Source organism: Ctenopharyngodon idella, chromosome 3 (assembly GCF_019924925.1).
Source record: "Ctenopharyngodon idella isolate HZGC_01 chromosome 3, HZGC01, whole genome shotgun sequence".
NCBI classification, from domain to species: domain Eukaryota; kingdom Metazoa; phylum Chordata; class Actinopteri; order Cypriniformes; family Xenocyprididae; genus Ctenopharyngodon; species Ctenopharyngodon idella.
In genome coordinates this window covers 44,398,648-44,422,013 of record NC_067222.1, presented here as the reverse complement: position 1 = coordinate 44,422,013, position 23,366 = coordinate 44,398,648, and the positions used below count along the sequence as shown (strand labels likewise).

At 36.7% G+C, this 23,366-nt stretch overlaps 1 long non-coding RNA gene and 1 pseudogene across 1 annotated transcript; one reads left to right on the top strand and one right to left on the bottom strand.

Moving 5' to 3' along the window:
* Window positions 1-2,896: 2,896 nt before the first annotated feature.
* Window positions 2,897-7,844, bottom strand: LOC127509279 (uncharacterized). Its single transcript, XR_007929190.1, has 3 exons — window positions 7,554-7,844; window positions 5,240-5,545; window positions 2,897-5,053 (listed from the first exon to the last, which is right to left on the bottom strand). It is a non-coding gene; the product is annotated as an uncharacterized LOC127509279 (long non-coding RNA).
* A 9,722-nt stretch (window positions 7,845-17,566) lies between these two features.
* Window positions 17,567-22,947, top strand: LOC127509273 (tripartite motif-containing protein 16-like; annotated as a pseudogene).
* Window positions 22,948-23,366: the final 419 nt, after the last annotated feature.

Below are 23,366 nucleotides of genomic sequence, written 5' to 3'. Positions count from 1 at the left end.
AAAATTAAAACAGTTTTGTGTTGACAAAATTAGAAAAAGATAATATTTCAAATGTACACAGCTCACTTAAGTTAAATGAATGAAATGCAGTTGTGTTGCTTCTGCAGTACATGTGGAGCTATATTTGCACATGCGACAATGAAAAGCAAGTTCAACGCTCATCTTTCAGACCTTTTTTAAGACCGATGCCATTTTGTGGGAGTCACACAAAATTCACTGTGCAACTGAGCAAAATTTTGTCTTTCTTTGGGCACACAGGTGAGATATTTTACTTCTTGAAATAATATGGAGGCTGTCAGTAGATTAGAATGTAATGTAATGGATTTTTTGGTATTTCGTTTAAGTTGCCGTATTCCTCATGGTTTTCGCATTATTGTTAGTCATATTAGTGATTTCGCTTTTAAAGTATGTGATGCTTTGCTAATATTTTAATGTCTTTAATTTTAGTTAAATTAAATTGCTAGTTAAGAAGAGTTTATTCATTTATCTGTAAAGGGATTGTTGTAAATAAAGCAGTTTTATCAAGTTTTAGCATCAGTTTTAATAACTGCCTTAAATAATGGTGTTGAACATTTACATTTAATGTCAAATGTAAAACTCTCAAACATTGGAAACCCAAAATGTGGCATAAAGATATGGCAATAAACACACTTGACACTTGAATAAGATGGCATCTAAGCGTGGTGGTTAGGCCATCCAACATAATTTTACTAAAGTTTAGTTCTGATTTATTTATTTTTTTTATATATATAATAATATATTATTATTATTCTTTGGTGACCCACATCTGTTGTCTCCTCCCTCACAGAGTTTTGGATTGCTGCTTTTGGAACCCTGCATGTGGCTGCAAAGATTGTGGCTCTTCTCAGATCAAAGCTTTTAAGACATTTCAGGTTGGTACACAATGGCTGCAGACACACATATACATGTATGTGCAGAATTCTTATTTTCAAAGCACTTTTAAAACCTGAAATGCACTGCAGTCCCACTTATGTAGAACACATGTGAGTGGAAACCTAAACAATTTGCTTCCTTGCTATTATAGCTGGAGAATCCACTACCATGTCCCAGGCCGAACTGTAGATAAGTTGTTGTTGAACCTGCATTATTTACTGAGTGATGCTTCTTTCCCTTTGCCTTACAGAATTATTGTAGAGACCTTACAAATGCACAGGATTGATGAGGATGAGTTGTATGACAAATCTTTACTCTTTACTGAGCAAAATGTGAGTCTTTGTGATTCAATGTCAGCTGTGATTAATTATTTGGATAGTTGTTGTGTAATTCCAAATTATGCCTTTGTGAAGTAATTCAGGTGTATGTTCATTTTTAATAATTTTGTATGTCATCTGTAAATGCTGGTACTGTAAGTGTTGGTGTATGATAATATTGTAAGGACTGTCACAAATTTATCAGCAACCAACTTGGTTTGTTCTTTTCAAACCTATTAGATATCTGCAGATTTCAAAAGAGTTACAACATACCTTTGGCATCCAAATTTATGGGTCTGCTTGAACTTTTCTCAACCCAGCTCCTCATAATTTTCAAAAAGAAAAGAGAAACAGTGGCATAGAAGATCCCAAGCATCCTGCCAGTTATGATCTAGGTATGTTCTGCTAAATTCATCATCATTTTGAATCTGACAATAATTCACAATAGATTAAATTCAGAATAAGAAAATTCAGTCGTCATTTACTCAGCATCATGTCATTCGAACCTCTTATGTTTGTTTGAACTCAAAGATGAGTTTTGGACGGTTTGTTTCTATACATACAATAAAAGTCAGCTTCAAAAGCTTCAAAAGTCACATGGAATTGCTTGATGATTCAGAAGAGGAAGTCACCACTGACTGTCATTGTATCGACAGAGATGAACAAGACAAACTGGACATTTTTATGTTCTTAGGGAGAAAAAAAAAAAAAGATTTGGAAGGGAGTTTGAACGAAACAAGGGTGAAAATTTTCATTTTTGGGTTAAGTATCCCTTTAACCCTCTATGGCCTTTTTAATGCACATTTTGTAAATTCAATGACTCAAATACCAAAATAATATGTGTGTTATGCATACATGACAAAGTCCTTTTAGGGGATAGATTTTTTTCTGTATAGCTGCACTATTGTTCATTACTGGCAGGCAGTATTATAGCCTTTTTGCCTGTGTTTTAGGTTTATGTTAGTAAGTTTTATAGAAGACAGAGAGGAAAAGTATTTATCCAGAAAGTACTGATGACAGTGACAGCAGTGCATCAGAAAATAAGGTCATAGAAGCTGAAGATCAAGGAGAATAGAAGCAGTCAGGGCCGTTCTTAGGGTGGTGAAACCGTTACGATTTCACCGGGCCCCATGCTTGATTGCGAACGGACTGCAGGGGGGCCCCGGCATTGGGCCCCACCCTATGCTTGGGACGGCCCTGGAAGCAGTGGTAGTGATGGCAGAGATGAAGAATATAAGTCATAGATTGTTGTTAAAGTCAGGTATTTGGATACATTATCTTATGCAAGATGTGATCCATACTAGAAACAGAGGTCAGGAAAGATGCCACTTCTTATTTGTCACTTAGTTCAGATTGCCATCATTGAAGAAACACTTGAATGCATCCTGAAAGCACTTGCCATTTGCCTGAAGGAAGATCCCTCAAACCTTGTGAAGGATACATGGTTAGTTTTTTTTTTTTTTTTTTGGATGATGAACATGATGAAGCCCTAACATCAATTCGCAAGGCCACTCTAGGAATTAACAGACCCTTACATCACCTTTGAAGACATTCCAATTACTTGAAAAGAAAACCTGAACAATGGGGGAAATGCGAGTTCTATTGATGATTAAAGTACATTTGTTTTTAGTAATGACCATGTTATTTTCCTTTCAATATTGGTCTGCTTTTGAATAATTGACGCATTGTTAGCTGTTTATTTTTTTATTTCAAGTTGCGCTTACAGAACAGAACAGCTTACTTGTGCATGTGAGTAATTTATACATTCACATTTTATTTTTATTTATTCTATATATTTTACTTTTTTTCTTGCAATATGTAGAAATACCTTTTTGATTTTGGAAAGTGAAGGCAGTCTTTACAGAGTAAATATTTTGTACAAGTTGTTCTTGTTAGTTACATTTGTAAAAGTTGTTCTTGAATACATTCACTGAATAAACTCATTAGTGAAACTGGATTAGTTGTTTTAAATTAATTTTAGGATAATTGAACATACTTAATAGTTTTGGGCAAAATTAAAAATGTTAACCTGATTCAACTAAATTGCATTGGATTAACCTTATGTAATTAACTTAAAGGTGCAATATGTAGAATTTTCTGTCCGCTAGAGGTTGCTAGAGGCCTATTCAAAACAAAGGCGTAGCTTGATGACGGCAAGTTTGAGCATGGAATCTTGGGACGTGTGGTCTTCACTTCACAACCGGTGCAAAAGAATAGGGATAGGACTCTGGAAGGAATCATGTTCATGGATGTGATTATTAACATTACTGTAGTATGAAGCAGAGCAGGACCGAGTGTTGTGGGAGTTGAACGAGGCCGCTGGAGCGATTGCGCAACACACGCCTCACGAGCAGCGGAACTTTTATTATGCTGCAGTCGCCGGCGCCGTTTCCGCTTTTCCGTTCATGAGTATGAGGTAACACAGCTCTGTTTATCATATTAGATACATTTGAATGTGTTGAAAATGATGTTATAATGTCACTTCGCTCGGCGGCTGCTGTGAGACACTTGTTACACACTGTAGTAAGCTAGATTGGTATTAGAATATCATATTAAATGCTGGATGGCTTGTGTTGATAAATGGCATGCAATTAATTTTAAAACGTATTGTATGATGCAGAAAGTGCTGTATTACCATCACTAAAAATAAAGCTGCATCTGATTATGCTATGTTAGCTACTTCACAAAATAGTGTTTTTCACTGAGGCATGGTAAAAGCATGGTACTCACAAAAAAATCAAGAAAATTAGATTTAAACAATTAGACTAAACGTGTTGAGCTATATAACAATAATTAGTTTTCTGTCTATAAATATATCAAAACAGTTGTCTATTAAAACATGTAAATATTAAAGCGTCTTTTTGGGTTGGTTTCTACAAAATAAAACCGGAAACCGAGGGTAACGCGGGTATGACCCAATTGACAGACGACTCCTTATACGTCCTGGAGCCTTGGTTAAAATTGCAATTTTCTCATGATTTACAAATAGTTGGAAACATTTGGGATATTGTAAGTACTCAAGTGAACAAAATATATAACGCTGGCCTAGTGGTTTTTTGGATATTTTACTGCAAAATTCTTACATATTGCACCTTTAAGTTTATTGAAATAAAAAAGTATCATTAGAGTATTAGTAGACTGGTAGGTTTGGGTTAGGGAGCATCAAATTAAAGAGTTAGCATATATTAAGCAGAAAGTCTACTAATACTCTAATGAGAGTTAGTTGACATGTAGTTGCAAAGTTACTTATAGCTAGTAGACTATCAAAATAAAGCATTACCATTCCCTAAAGCCTTACATTTCCCCAGACCCAGATTTTCTGCATGGCAGGCAATTCTTCCACTGAAAATATTGATTAGATGATCAATCTATCTTGCAATGTTCATTTATTAAAACCCACCAGATCTTTGGTTATTTTATCTGTTCTTGTGTTATAGGAGTTGAGTTGACTTAGAAAGATTATAAAGACAAATATGTTCTCAGTGAAAACATCAGGACAAGAAGGAGAAGAGTCCATGTTAAAAAATGCTGTGTGCTTGTGCTGCTAACTGGACTGGAATCAGCATCAACTTCCACTTCAAACTCTTGATCTTTAAAGTATCGTCCATTTTTGAATGACCACAGAGAGCAGTTATATCTCTCTTTATTGTCTTGGATGTTTAGGATACTCGAGATGTTGAATGTTCCATCAGAGTTCTCCAGGCTTGTGCCTGTAGAGTTGGAAGTCACGTTCTTGTCATAATGAAACCAGTTTATTATTCCGTCCGGATACACACTATTGAAGCTACATTTCTTTTGTTTGGGCCCAGGCATCTGTTGGGAGAATTCGCCTCTGCACTCTCCTGCATAAATACATTTACAAACACAAGGAACCATGGTTAATGATGTGATGCCCAACTTATTTTGAATTAAAATGTTTGTTTTAAACAGCTACTCATAAGGATGTAGCATTTTCTACATATTGATTGATTGATTCACTCATACATTCAAACATTCATTTGGACTGCTGAATGGGTCAATGAACTGACCTAAAGACGCGTGGATTTTCTCTGATCCATGTGTAGAGTCCATCATTATACAACAAAAATATGTGCCGATGTTAACTGGTGTAGGATGTAAAATAGTTAATGTTAATGCTTCCCTTGTGTACTTGCACTCAAATCCTGGAGGGTTGTTGCTCGATCTTGGATCACATTTAAAACCTTCTTCTGCTTGTTTTTTCCAGTATATTTCAATAATGTTTAACTGCATTGATGAGCTGATGTTGCACTGTAAGACAGTCTTCTCGTTGCAATTCATTATCTGGTTTTGGAAAGCACTAAGCACCTTTCCACCTGCATGTATCATAAAGCAATGTTAGCATTTGCTCAAACATTTCTATGCATTCTGACAACTTTATATATGCTTCTTTAAAATTGTAGTCTTTTAAAAAGGCATCTGAAATACTAAACTACGTGCAATGTAGTGTTGTCAAAAATATTGATTTGTCAATACATATTGTTACTGAAATATCTGAAATGCTTCCAATACTCATTTTCTGCAGAATAGATACACAATACCAGCTGCACTTTCTCACTCTCTCATCTCTTTTGACAGAGAGTTGACACACAAACCCGCCTCCCCTCACTCACTCGTTTCTCTGGATGAATATTCTTGGTGTTATAGGGCTTGAATTTTGGCGTGGGATTGTGCATAATTTTACTCATTCCCGTAGATTTTATGCTCACACCCAAAGTGTGCGCATATAAAGTTGCCCTCCAGTACTAAACTGAGTATTTTTTCGTTGTTCATTGTGCTTAAATGGTCAAATACACACAAAATAATGCCGGTCTTAGCGAGTAAAAACCATCAGTTATGTTTTAAGTGAACGCAAACAGTTGAGAAAAAAAAAAACGCATGTGTAACAGTATATTGGATCCATGCGTCAGGTCTTAAAGTGACAGCAGGCTAATAAACCTGCTGCCAAATTATTAGATAATATTAAAATTATCGGTAACACTTTAGTATAGGGAACATGTATTCACTATTAACTACGACTTTTCCCTCAATAAACTCCTAATTTACTGTTTGTTAATAGTTAGTAAGGTAGTTGTTAAGTTTAGGTATTGGGTAGGATTAAGAATGGAGAATAAGGTCATGCAGAATAAGGCATTAATATGTGCTTAATAATTACTAATAAACAGCCAATATTCTATTAATATGCATGCTAATAAGCAACTAGTTAAACGACCCTAAAATAAAGTGTTACCAAATTATCTATATGGCAGTTTTTCCTCATGGTATCAATGTCAAAATTGTGGCCAGTGAAAATGTTGAGTGGCTAGTGACTTTGGAAAACCACTAGCCACAGTGGCTGGTGAGCAAATCAATTAATGTCAAGCCCTGACGGTATCATTTTCAAAAACTTGCAATCGTTTTCAAAAGTTTCAATTTTTAGGCCCCCAAAACACTGTTGTCATGTAAATGAACGGCCAAAACAGATAAAAAATTTCCCGTTTTTAGTTAAAAAAACAGTGTCCTGTAAACGCCCCCTAAGATCCTCTGCTCCTCTTCCCTTGCCTAAAATACTTAGGTGCGAACTGAATGAACACTTAATTTAATATTAATTGCAATTAAGTGAAAATGTATTACAGTTTAAATTTATATTTAATGCAATTTGTTGAACTTTAGAGTGCTTTTTTGACCCTCTTATATGGGACTTATGTACATCTTTAAATGTGATTTCATAATTCTTTCTATTGTCTTTGAAATATGGTTAAAGTGCACTGCTTAATGTACTGACATGCATTTATGATAAACTAAAATATACTTTAATGCAATTTCTATTAAAACTTGGGTAACACTTTAGTATAGGGAACACATATAAACTATTAACTACAACTTTTCCCTCAATAAACTCCTAATTTACTACTTATTAATAGTTAGTAAGTTAGTTGTTAAGTTTAGGTATTGGGTAGGATTAAGAATGTAGAATAAGGTCATGCAGAATAAGGCATTAATATGTGCTTAATAAGTACTAATAAATAGCCAATATTATAGTAATATGCATGCTAATAAGCAACTAGTTAAAAGACCCTAAAATAAAGTGTTACCGAAACTTGTATGTTGTGTATTTAAATATGTTTGTAATGATTACAATTTGAAATTTAATATTAAACAACGCACTGCAGTTAAAATTATAATCAAGTACATTACATGTGATCAACACATCAAAATAAGTGCACTTCTTTAAAGTATTTTTGTGAACAATAATACATTTTGCACGGGAAGTCATAAATTAATCTATAAAGAACTAAATGTCTGAAATGTATTAATGAAAGAAAGTTTTAGACTGTGTCTTACCTTTGGTGTTTCCTGATATCAGGAGAACAATTAAAAATGACATAATGACTAACATCTTTTTGTTGTTCTGAAGTTGGTAGATATGTGCTGAGAGGAGAAAATGTTCTTGAGCAATCTCGGTCTACACTCCTTCTGACTCCTACACTCTGACTATGAAGCTGACAAGTAGTTGCTTGCCTACCCTGTAGCTATGGCAAGTTTTGTTCACCCCTCACCCCTTTTTGTACTAAACAAGGTCAGACTATCCCTCTTTGGCTTTAATGGGGGTCTCTCAAACATCCAACAGCTCCTTGTGTTTCATTATATCTGCAATGCTACTGCAGATGCACAAATTCTGCCCCCTGCTTTTATCCGATACTTCTGAACCTGTGTGCTGTATTGGCATGCTGGGGCAATGCAGGAGGCTGTAGTACAAGGCTGATGAGCCGTGATGGAATGTTTTAGCATTCAGAGGTTGCGTTAGGTTAAGATCTTCATGAACTTTCTGCGTATCAATATGACTGTACTGTATAAAGACAGATTTTACTACATTTGAGTAATGTTATAATGCCTTATAATGCCTTAATTTCTTTGCCCCTTTTGCTTTATAGATGCAAAGAACATTTCATGAATCATTGTGTAACTAACCTCTGAAAGTGGAAAGCATCCAGAAACATGTAGCTCTCTGGGAGACGTGTCTTCACGGGATAGAGGGGGAATTGTGCTTTTCACTCACATTACAGAGGTTCACTCATCTGGCTCTAAGTCAAAAAGAAACCCAACACTCAAATCAAACTGGATACATTCATTTTAGCACCTTATCTTGTTCAGAAAAACTTCTTCTCTGACCAATTTGCAGCTGCTACTTTAGAGTAGGAAGATAGATAGCTGTTGATGAAATGCATTTTCATCCTATGTATACAATGTTTCTGCATTTTTTTGCTCTAACATGCCTTTTATCTAGTTATGTTATTCTGTATGGCCTGCAAAAACTGAAGCAATTGACATCAGACAGCACATGAGAAATCCTGTATAAACAATCCTGGGCTATCTTGCTCCATGCTGTTGAGTCTGCTTGAACAATGTTGGGTTTGTTAGATTGTTCTTTGTTAGCTTTTATTTTGAAGTTCTGCTTTGATGTTCTTGGCTGTCCAAAAACTGTAAAATGCTGAAGTAGGAGGACATTAAAGCATGTCTGAATCCAGTGTTTATGCAACATTAAAAAAGGTTCAAACATGCACTGATGCTCCAGAAAAAAAAACATGATGCATTAATAGATGGGGATTGAAAACATTTGGAATTTGAAGATCAAGGTAAATTGTATTTAATTTGTCTTCTGGGAAACATGCAAGTATCTTCTGTTGCTTCCGAAGGGCAGTACTAAATGAAAAAAAAAAAAAAAAAAAATTATATTCAAGCGAAATAAGAAAAATTTGGACCTCTTCATCCTGTTCAGAAGTTTTCACCCCCCGACTCTTAATGCATCATGTTTCCTTCTGAAGCATCAGTGAATGTTTGAACTTTTTTTAATAGTTGTGTTTGAGTCCCTCATTTGACCTCCATGTGAAAAGATGGATCTCAAAATCATTCAGTCACTGCTGTAAAGGGTTCAAATATGCAAAAGATGGTGGAAAACTGAAGAATTTTTGGGACCTGGAGATTTTTTCTGAAGAACAGAGCTCAGTTTAACTGCTCAGGACAAACAAGGGACTCATGAACAACCATCACACAACAAAAAAACAGTCGTAGATCATCCAGGTAACCACACACAGTATTAAGAATCAATGGTTCACAAACTTTTGAACTGGGTCATTTTAATAAATTCAGCTATTTTTTTGTCTTATGGATTATATGTAAACATCTCTTATGTAAAATATCATACTCAGGACAGTACTAAATAAAAAATAACATGCATTTTGTATGATCTCTCTTATTTTGTTATAATTTTGCACATTTTCACAGATTCTGCAAGTGGTTCACATACATTTTCTTGCAACTGTAGGCAGCAATAACATTGCACCTTTTGAGGTCCAGAAAGGTATTAAAGACATCGTTAAAACCGTCGACGTGACTGCAGTGGTTCAACCTTAATATTATGAAGCGATGAGAATACTTTTTGTGTGCAACGCCACGCCAGAGTCTTCAGCATTCAGGGACGCCACACCAGAGTCTTCAGCAGTCATGGAGGCCACATCAGTGTTGCCGTCCATCATGAACATTGCATTTGAGGATACCAAGGTGATTCCTAGGCTTTGGAGATTGGCTTGCAGTTTGGCGAACACAGCTGATTTCAGTGCGAGCAGCCGGCATCCCTAGACCAGCGCCATCTAACCCATCGGACTCAGCACTCTCTAGCTCACCGGTATCTGCACTGTCTGTTCCAGAGGTTGTTCCCCTGTCCTCTGTACTGTCTGTAATGGCAGCAGCCATTGTGTTTGTTTGGGCCGCATACTGCACACCAGCCCATGAGTCCACTCCAAAGCCCGTTTCTGCCCCAGAGTCCAGTCCTGTATCTGCCTTGATGTGACCACGGAGGTCGTCCGTGAGATTTCAGTCTGCCCTGATGCGACCACAGAGGTCGTTCCTGAACTTCCTGTTTGCCTCCACACGACCACAGAGGTCGTTCCTGAACTGCTTGTGTAACACTGCATTTCTGAGCGTTTCCCTGGTTTCTTTTATCTTGGTTTCTAGACTCTTTGCCTGCCTTTGCATTACCCGTTTGTCTTGTTCCTTACCTGGTTTGATTGTTTGTTTGTTTGATTGGACTGCCTGCCTAGCCTTTTAACTACGGTTGTGGATTTGTCACGGTTCATGGATTCACTTACTCACCCTCGTGTGTTGTTGTGTGTGTGTGTGTGTGTGGGTGTGAGTGAATGATTGTGTGGGCGTCACCCATTATGGTCTGATTGCGATCTGTTGTCAGTCGTGTCTTGTTAGTGGTTGTTATATATTGTGCGTGTCTTTATGTGGTCTTTGTCAGTTCGTTGCAGGCTGTTCCTGGTGTCGTGTTCTCTGTGTGTTTCTTCCTGGTTCTTGGATTCTGGACTTTCGTCGTGTGCCCTGATTTCTGGGTTGGATTATCCTTGGTCTCTGATACCCGCTGTAGCCCTGCGCCACTCGGTGACTCGCCACTCTGCACGCCACCGCTCTGCACGCCACAGTCTCTGCCTCAACTGACCATTTTTGGAGTGAAGTTATTGTACAGCGTTTTCTGTCAATAAATTTTGTTTTACTTGCACTTGGATCCTCTGTCTGTGTTCATTCCCTGACAGGATTACCCTAGTCAATAAACTGCATTTGGATGCTCAACCATTCACGTCTCGGAGCAGTTACGTAACATGAATAATATCCAGATCACTTCTATCTATATAATGAAAGTCAATGGGGACTGGGTCTGTCAAGCTCTCAAATGATAATGGTCATGGGTACAATGCTGAGGGAACACACATACTGTTAAAATATTTGGCAATAAGTTATAAGTTAAAGGCATCTACCAAATGCATAAATGTAAATGTACCGTCTCTGTCAGTAATAAAATGACAAAGTCTTTCAGTCCTACTCAGTCTGAAAGCATAAGAGAACTTAATTGGCATAAGCAGATAAATAACTTAAAATCTCAAATGAGATGTACACCTGCATTCTACAAAAAAAAAAAAAAAAAAAAAGTAATCTACGCACAGATAAATAGGGAGGGCTCAAAGTGTAGCTGTACGTCTGTTATTAATATAGAAGTGCTCTTTAAAAGACAAACCTGTGTTAGTGGTGCAAAAGGAAAGAGGAAAAATTTAGATAAAGGACAGATGACAGTGGGAAAGAGATTTAAAGTGAGAGATTCCAGTTAACAGACTGCAGTGACTTTTTATGAAATAATACATACCCAATTAACTTATATTAAAATTGTAACATAAATTTACCAGATCATGGGCACTAAAGACTATTCTCAAAGGGTTGGTTCACCCAAAAATGAAAATTATCCTGTAATTTATTCACCCTCAAGCCATCCTATACGTGTGTATGACTTTCTTCTTTCAGCCAAATACAATTAAAAAAAAAAAAAAAAAACTATATTAAAATGTTATATTAAAAATATCCTGGCTCTTCCAAGCTTTATAATGGCAGTAAATGGTACAATAGATTTTGAAGCGCATCCATCCATCATTACCCATTTAACTTGTTTTTAATTATTTGGTTTGGATGAAAGTGTGGTGTATTATAAAAAACTAAAGTAAACTAGCCAGAAAATATGATATATAAACATTATTTTATTCTAACATTCTCAGTTAGCCCACAGGTATAGGCAGCAATACCCAAATCAAGATGATGTAAAACAAAGCTTGCCTCATTCGTGTGCAGCAATATGACACAAGGCTTTTTGTTTGTTTGTTTGTTTGTTATTTACATTTACATGAGAGTGTTGTACACCTCCCCATGTTATCAAACTTTCAAGACTATCAAGTTTTTAAATGACCAACTTATAAAAACAAATTTATAGATGTCTTTGTAAAGAAATGCTCACTTCATAGCTATGTAGCTTGGAGCCGCTGCTGTGACGCTGTACAAACGCTTCCAATGTGAATACTCACACAAGTCTGCAGATGCAGTGACGATGTAGTTATGCTCACACGCTGCTCACACGTTTGTCAGGACAATATTCAAAGTTTGCAATGATGAACTTTCCTTGTCTCGTTTCATGTGTGACTGATGAAAATCAATTAATAGTGAAAGTAGCCAAGAGTCGAATATGGATGAGAAATGTCATAGAGAAGGTCAAATTTTTTTTGTGTAGCCACTCCACAGCTCATCTCTATATCTTAAATGTCAAAGCAGAGCCTTATCATCCTCCCCCAAAAGGCAGAATTTTGAGGGAGTTTGTTAGGCTGAGATTTGTGAGGATGATGGAAGAAAATATGTATAGAAAACAGGGATTTTCAGCAAGAAAAAGATGTGGGGTACATGGGACTTTATTTTATCCATCAGAAATAAAGAGTCTGTTTGGCTGTTAGAAATGATCATTTAGCCACTACAGAAAGCTGCAGGGATAACGTATTTTTGTAGGCCAAAACTCGTTGCATGTTGCATGTTAATGTTTCTGTTTCCATCATCCTGATGTCAATGTCTTTTTTGAATGGGCTTTTGGTAAAATGGCTGAAATAAGGTATGGGGTTAATATAAGCTCAAGATATTTCCTTGTTTTATTCTAAAGCATAAAATACATCAGTAATACCCCCTTGTGATTTCACTTGTTAGTGGTTACTAACAGTTACTAGTGGTTACTAAGTGTCTAAATGGGAATACAGAGGTTGTCGTATTAAATGTCATCAGGTTGAACGCATAAACTCATCTACTCACTATAGTCACTTTCACAGCCTGGTTGTGTTTATAATCGTGCTCTACTATAGCTACTATAGCTCGAACTTTCAGGGAAAATGTTGTTAAAGGCTCAGAAGCTCAGAAGCTTTTTACTTCTGGCAATTTTATTTAGGCTTCAAAATTCATAAAAGTTGTGTTTATTTGAGAAGATTATCATGATGGAAAAACAACAACAACAACAACAACAAAAACATGTAAGAATCATTAACTTTTGTTGGTCACAGAGTTTATTTTCTGCAATAAACCAAAAGCCAATGGAAAAATCCTATTGTTTTTTTTTTTGTTAAGGGAACGAGAGTAATGCTATCTTCAAGTTGGCCTATAAAAATATGTCATCCCTCCAACACTCTACTTTTAATTCACATCAAGTGTGCCATTTGGGTCAGACTTTCAGGTGTGTTAATTAGTCAAATGGAATTTATGGCTCAGGTGATTGGCTCAGAAACTTTGTGCTGATCGTTTGAAGCTTTGAACCAGTAGATGACACTGTTGCTGTTTTTATGTCTTCGGCCTTTCCCAGTGTCTCAAGCCATAGACAGGGAAACACCCTGGGCCGCGTTTCCCGAAAGCAGGGCGGGCGAGAGCCGTGAGGGAACGGCGCGAGGCCGGTGACGCGAGTGTTAATGAGCGTTGCACCGGTCTCGAGTCTCTCACGGAGGAGCTCCGGAAGCATAAAATAAAGTCCAGGCCTGGTCCTCTCTCGTCCTTCACTGTCATCGCTCCCCTTTTATGCTTCCGGAGCTCCTCCGTGAGAGACTCGAGACCGGTGCAACGCGCAGCTGACGCTCATTAACACTTGCGTCACCGGCCTCGCGCCGTTCCCTCAGGGCTCTCGCCCGCCCTGCTCGTCACAAGCATCATTAGTCAACTATGGTCATAAGTCCCATTGACCTCTATTGGTAACGACGGAACTTGCGACCATTGTTCGCTTTGGGAAACGCACCCCTGGATGGCCAGTCCATTCCAGGATTTCTAATACAAACCATAATGTTGTAAAATTTCCTTCTTCTGATTTCATTCCCTTTGGTATTCTGACAAGCAACATGAAGTTAATTGACCTCACAGTCTCAGAATGTTTTAGGAGTACAACAGGGATATCTTATTATACCTTATTTACACTTAAGTTTCATAGATGTGTAAGGTACTAACATGCACCTTTTAGCGGTATATAAGGTGCAGGGTTGTCCTTGTAGAGGTCTGCTGTTGTACCCCTGATGGAACAATTTTGCACAGTTTTTCTGACAGTGCACAGGATTATTGTGTTTGATGGCTCAGCACTTGTTATTTACAATTTTAAAATTGCTGTATTAGGCCTATCACCAGTTTTAAGCTCATTGACCTCCTTTAGCAGGAGGTTATGGAATCAAACTATATCTGAGTCTTATATAATCCCACACATTTTAACAATAATGAGACTGGCATGTTTGTTAAACAGAGGGGATCTTCCTTTATTACATAACTGCAATATGATTCATAGTACTTGATACCAGTAGCTGCTGGTAAATAACATACAAGCCACCTAATAATAAATATTTCCCTTCGGTAGAAGTTAGCCTCACCTTTAACTGGTGTGGAGCCTCATCATCATCAGAGAAGGAAATTGTTGCAAAATGGAGATCCACTTTCAACCATGTACAAGATATCCATGAGCATGATGGGGAATTCCCAAAATGCCTGCATCCTCCTCTTGTTAGTGATCAGGTAAAGCAGTGGCTTAAACCAAGTAATGAACCTTTTACATTTATTGCAGTTTACTTAAAAGGCACAATATGTAAGATTTAGTAACACTTTAGTATAGGGAACATGTATTCACTATTAACTATGATTTTTCCCTCAATAAACTCCTAATTTACTGCTTATTAATAGTTAGTAAGGTAGTTGTTAAGTTTAGGTATTGGGTAGGATTAAGAATGTAGAATAAGGTCATGCAGAATAAGGTATTATTATGTGCTTAATAATTACTAATAAACAGCCAATATTCTAGTAATATGCATGCCAATAAGCAACTAGTTAAAAGACCCTAAAATAAAGTGTTACCTAAGATTTTTATATTAAAATTTCCAAAATCCACTTGCACATTTTGTTCAATCGTGTACTTACTTTATCCTAAAAGTTTACAAGAATTTGTAAATTCAGAGAAATTCACAATTTTAAATAGTGCCCGTCCCTTGTCACTTGTCACCTGTCAATGACGTAATATTTGCGTTATCTCTGCTTATGAGATTTTTTTTGAGATACATGAGATACTCTTTTTAATGTGCACTCTTGTTGTGATTGTTAATCTTTATGTTCATAATATATGGTATTTGGTGTTAAAATATTACTTTGAATATCAAATAGCCCCATGTAAACCCCCATCGGGTTTGTATCGTCAAAATAGTGCAAAAACACACTCAAAATTAACTTACGCTATTATTTTATCGATTTATACAACAGCTCATTAAACATTTGTAATCGCTCTAATATTGGGGAAAACACTGTTGTTTGTGTGATAGGCTATTGCTTAACTTTATAATTTTATAATCTTAGTGCTAAAATGTGATAAAATTCATAAAACCAATGACAATGGGACAAAACAATGATCTAAACAATTGCGATGGCATATCTTACTTTAACTGAAATTCACGAGCAAATATATTAGTAAGGTAGGCTTACTAATTATATTCTCTTGTGCAAAAGACAGGAATTGAAGAGGCAACAAGCAAGCATATGTGGAAAGAAGAGCAAAGAGAAAAGAAGCACAAGAGTACAAAAGAGTAAAATATGAGCAGAAAATGTAAGAGAGCACAAAGTACAGTGTAATAAAAGCAAGGAAAACAACATTTAAGAACACATAAACATAAGTTTAAGATTTGTGCAATATAATTTTTAATGTGTTTTGATTCATAATTGTTATTTTTTTAAACACGCTTTTAATTTTTCAAATCACGGTTATTATATTTTGATCCGTGACCACGTTCTTTGCTATTCTGATCATTTTGCATTATTTTTTTTTAGTGCGTGCAATATATTTTTACTTGTGTTTTTAAATTTTTGATTCACGCGTATTATTTTTTGATCCGTGAATGCAATACTTTTGGCGGGAATGTAATCCCATACCTGTATGAGTAGTATTTCAGCACTTGCGGGTAGTTTGGTAGAATGAACCACAGTCATGTTAAAGAACTCATCCATAAACATTATTTCTCATCCATACTCATCCATAAACATTATTAGATCCATCGGCATGATGACAAGTTCCATGATTCCACACTCAAGTTATAGCGACCCCTAGCAGTGAAAAAAAATAAAAATAATACAGATTGTGCCTTTTACTGTTATTTTTTGTATTTATAGTAGTGATTTATCAATATATTTTATATTTATTTGTATTCAGTTTTTCATGTTATGGCACTGCTGCATGTGAAAAGCACAATAGGGTCACCTTGGCACCCAAGTTGCTGAAAGACTTGGAGAACCTACTTTAAGTTTTGACTTCCAAACCTCAGGACTAGAGTCATTTTAGAGTCTGATCCTTAGGTTTGCACCAAAGAGTGTGCCATTCTCTTCATGAAGTAATGTTCATCTGAGGACACAGTCATACAATGACATACTGTAGATAATTCTACTCCAGTACTGTTTAAATAAAGGCAAATAGCTTTAATTATATATTTCAAACCATGGAGCAACATTTCTTACAGCACAGCATTGCTGAAAGAGCTGGCTGTTCGCAGAGTGCTGTGCCAAAGCATATTCATGGAAAGTTGACTGGAAGGAAAAAGTGTGGTAGGAAAAGGTGTACAAGTGAAAGGAATGACCGCAGGCTTGAGAAGATTGTCAGGTGAAGCCGATTTAAGAACTTAGGAGAGCTTCAAAAGGAGTGGACTGGAGCTGGAGTCAGTGCATCAAGAGCCACCGCACATAGACGTCTTCAGGAAATGGGCAACAACTGTCACATTCCACGTACCAAGCCACTTCTGAACCAAAGACAACGTCAGAAGCGTCTTACCTGGGCTAAGGAGAAAAAGAACTGGACTGTTGCTCAGTGGTCCAAAGTTTCCAGCAGGATTTGGCACCTGCCCACACTGCCAAAGGTACCAAAAGCTGGTTCAATGACCATGGTGTTACTGTGCTTGATTGGCCAGCAAACTCGCCTGACCTATTGTCAAGAGGAAGATGAGAGACACCAGACCCAACAATACAGATGACCTGAAGGCCGCTATCAAAGCAACCTGGGCTTCCATTACACCTGAGCAGTGCCACAGGCTGATTGCTTCCATGCCACACCGCATTGATGCAGTAATTCATGCAAAAGGAGGCCCAACCAAGTATTGAGAGCATAGAAATTAACATAATTTTCAGAAGCCTGACATTTCTGTTTAAAATATCCTTTTTTTTATTTATCTTATGAAGTATTCTAATTTATTGAGATAGTGAATTGGTGGGTTTTTGTTAAATGTGAGCCAAAATCATCACAATTAAAAAAACCAAAGACTTAAAGTACTTCAGTCTGTGTGCATTGAATTTATTTAATACACAAGTTCCACAATTTGAGTTGAATTACTGAAATAAATGAACTTTTCCATGACATTCTAATTTATTGAGATGCACCTGTATATTCTTTGAGTGTCTGTCTTACACTGACATCTAGTGGACATTTTATGATCTGTGACTTTACAGACTTGCAGACATTTGCACACGTCACTCAAACACAGAAGCAGGAAACAGGAATCAAATGAGTTTAGAGAGACGGAAACTAAACTAAACTATATTTGTATCTCTGTATCCATGCAGTAAAATGTCAGAAGCCAGATTTTCTCAGGATGAGTTCACATGTCCAGTATGTCTGGATCTCCTGAAGGATCCAGTGGCCATTCCCTGTGGACACAGTTACTGTAAGAGCTGTATTACAGGCTGCTGGGATCAGGAGGATGAGAAGAGAGTCTACAGCTGCCCTCAGTGCAGACAGACCTTCAGTCCAAGACCTGCTTTAGGTAAAAACACCATTCTGGCTGAAATGGTGGAGAAACTGAAGAAGAGTAAACTTCCTGCTGACTGTTACCCTGGAGCTGGAGACGTGCAGTGTGACGTCTGTACTGGAAGAAAATACAAAGCTGTCAAGTCCTGTCTGGTGTGTCAGGAATCTTACTGTCAAACTCATTTTGACCGTCACGAGGAATATCACTCTTGTAAGCCACACAAAGTGATTGATGCCACTGGACGACTGCAGGATATGATCTGCTGTAAACATAATAAACTCCTCGAGGTTTTCTGTAGCACTGACCAGAGGTGTATATGTATGCTGTGTATGATGGATGAACATAAAAACCATGACACTGTACCAGCTGCAGCACAAAGGACAGAGAAACAGGTATGAACTTTAAACTAGACACTGATGAAATAATGCTGACACTATTTATATTAGCACACATATGATGAGGTAACATCATTCATACTGCAGACATCAGCAGAAGTGAACAGTAGCTGCAAGTGGACTTTCTCTGCTCACCCTGTGCTCTGCATTGAACTTAACAGAAAATATGGTGAAAATGCACCATAAACATTATTTATCAACACAATTTTTTTTTTTTTTTTTTTTTTTTACAAAAAAACTCTTCACATGATAATTTAGTGACAACAGTATAATGTGACATTTCCTGTTATTGGTTTGTCCTCCAGAAACAGCTGAAGGAGACGCAGATATAGATCCATCAGAGAATCCAGCAGAGACAGAAAGATCTTCAGCAGCTGAGAGAGGCTGTGGAGTCTCATAAGGTGAGTCTGGAGAAGAAGAGAAGTTTGAGACGTCTCAGTTTGGACTCTGTCAGTCCCGCTGAAGCCACTGTGTGATTGAGATGTGTGTCCTAACAGCGCTCTGCACAGACAGCAGTGGAGGACAGTGAGAGGATCTTTACTGAGCTCATCCGCTCCATTGAGAGAAGCCGCTCTGAGGTCACACAGCGGATCAGAGATCAGGAAAAGGCTGCAGTGAGTCGAGCTGAAGGACGACTGGAGCGACTGGAGCAGGAGATCAATGATCTGAGGAGGAGAGACGCTGAGCTGGAGCAGCTTTCACACACACATGATCACATCCATTTCCTGCAGGTAACAGAGATCTAGAAGAACAGGATCATAGTGGACTTGAGCAAGAGAAACATTTCATGAGAGCAGAATGAGCCGTTGACTGAGATGTTGTCAGGAATTCAGTCAGATTCAGTCCAGTGTTGTGTTATCATATAATCATCAGTCAGACTCTCATCTGATCATCTTCTGTTTAAAGAGACAACACTTTTTTTTTTTTTAGCTCTTTTATGGAATAAATTATTAGGTGGCAAACACAATTAACTCATTTTTCCTTCAGCTTTCTTCTTTTATGATGAAATCAGTGAACCTGATGGTATCAGTTTAGATTTATCATCATCTTTTTTAAAGAAATATTTTATTTCTACTTCAATATTTTTAATAATTATCACCAAAATTGGGTCAGGTGATCTTTAAACCTGAGAAGATTTTTATTTCCATAACTGTTTACCTGTAACACATTGATGAATTCAGACTCCAGACAGGAAGTGAGGCTGTATATTAGCAATGCTTATTAAACCCAAAGAAAACCTGACCTTGGGATCGAGCCTTAAGGGTCCTTGTGAAGTTTCAGTGTCACTAACAGTCAAAAGTTACAAATAACGGTCAATCTACTTGTTGCCTCTGAACTGCTTTACCTCAAATCTTCTCAACCCTACAATGTGACTCTATTGATGAGCTCGACCTGTTACATTCATTTATGATCTTAGCAGATGTTTTATCATCTGAACCATTTCCTAGAAAGTTCACACAGTCTCTTGTGAAAAAAGAAGGGCGCTTAATTGTACTGAATGTGCACTTAATTACTTCAAATCTTAAAAAGTATATATTAAAAAAACAATAATAACAATAATAATATAATATTAATAGTGCTGTCAATCGATTAAAAAAATTAATCACGATTAAAAACATTGGAGTTTTTACTATTTTTATTATGTATATTTAATAGTAATATTACTCATATATTTAAATACATCACAAACAAGGTTCAGTAGAAATTACATTAAAGTGTATTTTAGTTGACCATAAATGGTCAGTTCATTCAGCAGTAACTTTAACCATATTTCAAAGACAAAAGAAGTGATTATGAAATTACATTTAAAAATCTTAAATCATACTTAAGTGGATCTAAAAGCACTGTATATATTAGCTAATTGCATTTAGTATAAATTTAAACTAATACATTCATTTTATTAAAATTATTTCAATTATAATTTGAAAAATAATTTAAGAGTTAGTTCACCCAAAAATGAAAATTTTTGTCATTACTTACTCACCCTCATGTCATTCCAAACCTGTAAGACCTTCGTTCATCTTCCGAACACAAATTAAGATATTTTTGATAAAATCTGTGAGCTATCTGGCTTACGATATACTACAACAGTATTACCATTTTCAAGGCCCAGAAAGGCAGTAAAGACATCATTAAAATAGTCTATGTGACTACAGTGGTTTAACCTCAATGTTATTAAAAAAAAAAAAAAAATGTATTCAAACTATTTCTTCTCTTTCATGTCAGTCTGCTATGTTGACATGGTAAACACTGCAGTGCTTCCGAGTTCTACGTCAGTCTAACACCGGCTTCAAATACTAAAGTTTGTAGCATTAAATAATGAATATGAGAAGAATGTATCTGATTGTGTGAAAGTGTTGGATTGAGGTGAGTTACTGAAGATCAACAAGAGCCGCACAGATCTGATATAGAGCAGGTTATTGGCTGAAGTGTGGAGCTGATGAGTTTTGATTTGTGTTTTCTGTAGAGTTTCCAGTCTCTCTCATCACCACCTGAATCTACAGATGAACTCGATGATCCCTTCAGTTTTCTCTCCTCTCTTGATGGCATGAGAGAATCTGTCCGTCAGCTGAGAGACAAACTGGAGGATTTCTGCAAAGAGGAGATCAAGAAGATCTCTGACAGAGGTAAAGTCCTGCGCCTTGATTGTAAAGACGTATGTAGAAAGATCCTAAATGTGAATGTACAACAGATTCTGAAATGTTCCTGCTATTTAAAAAAAAAAATGGTCTCACACACACACACACACACACACACACAAATATTCTTAAATGCATCCCACTTTATAAATCACAATTCAAGTGTAATGTGAACAAGCACATCAAATCCACCTTCAGAACGGCCACAAATATCCCTTGATGGTTCAGAAGTACGGCCCTCATCATCGTGAACACGTGTTCATATATACACGATGTAGGATGAAATTTATGGAATTTAGGATCAAATCTGATACGTGTGTTTTATAAATGAAGCCCCTGGAGATTTATCTGCTCATCATCTATCATAGAGCATCATATTAGAAATGTCTTAGAAATGAATGTATTTTATCTTGTCATTTCTCTTCACACTGTTCACATCTGTTTATTTCCACAGTCACATTCACCAACATGAATCTCAAAACCAGGAACGACTTCCTACAGTGTAAGAAAACAAGCAGAAAAACTCACTGAATGTGTTCATGTGTCACAGTTTGGTCAGGCAAAAACAAGAAGGGGATCTAATTGCAGCACTTAATGATAGTAATAAATAATAATAATAATAATAATAATAATAATAGATATTAGAAGATAATCCATAATGGTAAAGATCACAGAAAAACACGTGGCTTGATAAACAACATAAGACCAAGAACTTACCAAAATGAGGGCGATGTGTACACAGTACGAACAAAAGGAGCTAAATGAAATGCAGGTGGAACAAAACAGTAACCATGGAAACAAACTGGTAATTATTAGGAAACTAGATCAGTTAACAATGACAAGGAACACAGGCAAACAGAAACAGAACCAAACCAAACCCAATGAAACTAAAACCTAAATATCATTTACTTACTGTAGAAGGTGAAAGAAATCAAGACAGAATTGTTTTATAACTGATCATGTAAATGATGATTTGCACAGGATATCTGGTCAGCTGTACTGAGACACTAATGATACACTGAACATTGAGCCATGAAGAGTTCAGATACATTAAAAGATCAGACAGATTCATAATTCCTGATTCTGATGTGTTTCTCTCCATCAGATTCCCATCAGCTCACTCTGGATCTGAACACAGTGAATAAACACCTCTGTCTGTCTGAGAGGAACAGAGTGATTACATTAAATGGCACAGTCCAGCCGTATCCTGATCATCCAGACAGATTTGATGATAATTATCAGGTGTTGTGTAGAGAGAGTGTGTGTGGACGCTGTTACTGGGAGATTGAGTGGAGTGGGAATAATGTGTGCATATCAGTGTCATATAAGAGCATCGGCAGGAAGGGATCTTTCTGTGGATTTGGGAATAACGATCAGTCCTGGAGTTTGTACTGCTCTTCCTCCAGTTACTCATTCTGGCACAATAGCATAAAGACTGATCTCCCTGCAGTGTCCATCAGCAGTAGAATAGGAGTGTATGTGGATCACAGTGCAGGAACTCTGTCCTTCTACAGCGTCTCTAACACAATGAGCCTCATCCACACAGTCCAGACCACATTCACTCAGCCGCTCTATCCTGGGTTTTATGTTGGTTTTGGATCATCAGTGAAAGTGTGTTGATGTTTCAGAACAGATTGTAGAGAGATTTTACCCATAATACTTTCATTCATTCATTACGTTTAGTCTCCATCTAAAGCAGAATGCACTTGATTTAAACAAGTAAAAAAAATATCTGTAAAATGATTGACAGGGCAGTTTAAACGGTTACAGGTTGTGTTTAGTTATGCAACCTGTGACTGTTTAAACTGCCCTGTCAATCATCTTGTCACAGTTAAAATCCTCCACATACTATTAAATTTAATTTCCTACCGTTTCGGAGAGAAATGTAGTGGCATGTTGATCTGCCAGTCATGGGTCTTTCATGCGGAGCACTCTCCTTATGTTTGCATAATGATGCATTTAAGAGTTAAAAATGCATTGTTATAAAAGTTCACAATGCTGTTGCAGATGAAATGTAATGTGGGTAACATTTAATAAATATCTTTTCATCAGGTTAGATACTGATTATTAATCATTCAAACCCCTTTATTAACCGTCAGTCTCGCACATCTGACATGTTTGTAGTTACACACTCGTGCCGTTGAACTGTTGTATAAACACGCTGTGATTACTTGCGACCGAATCACAGTCGTGCTGATATACAGCCATATTGCACGGCTACTCGTGTGATATTGCTCATATATATACTTTACTCGTCTAGTTAATATTGAGTTGTATAATTATTTATCACCTTGTTTTAAAACATTTTCTTGAATTTACAAAGTGAAATACATATTTTTAATTCCTTATCAGAATTATTCCATAGGTTTATCCCTTTGACAGATATACATTTAGTTTTTGTATTAGTTTGTGTCCTTATTTTTTTTAAACATATACATTCCTCTTAGTTTATACTGGCTTTCTCTTTTTTTG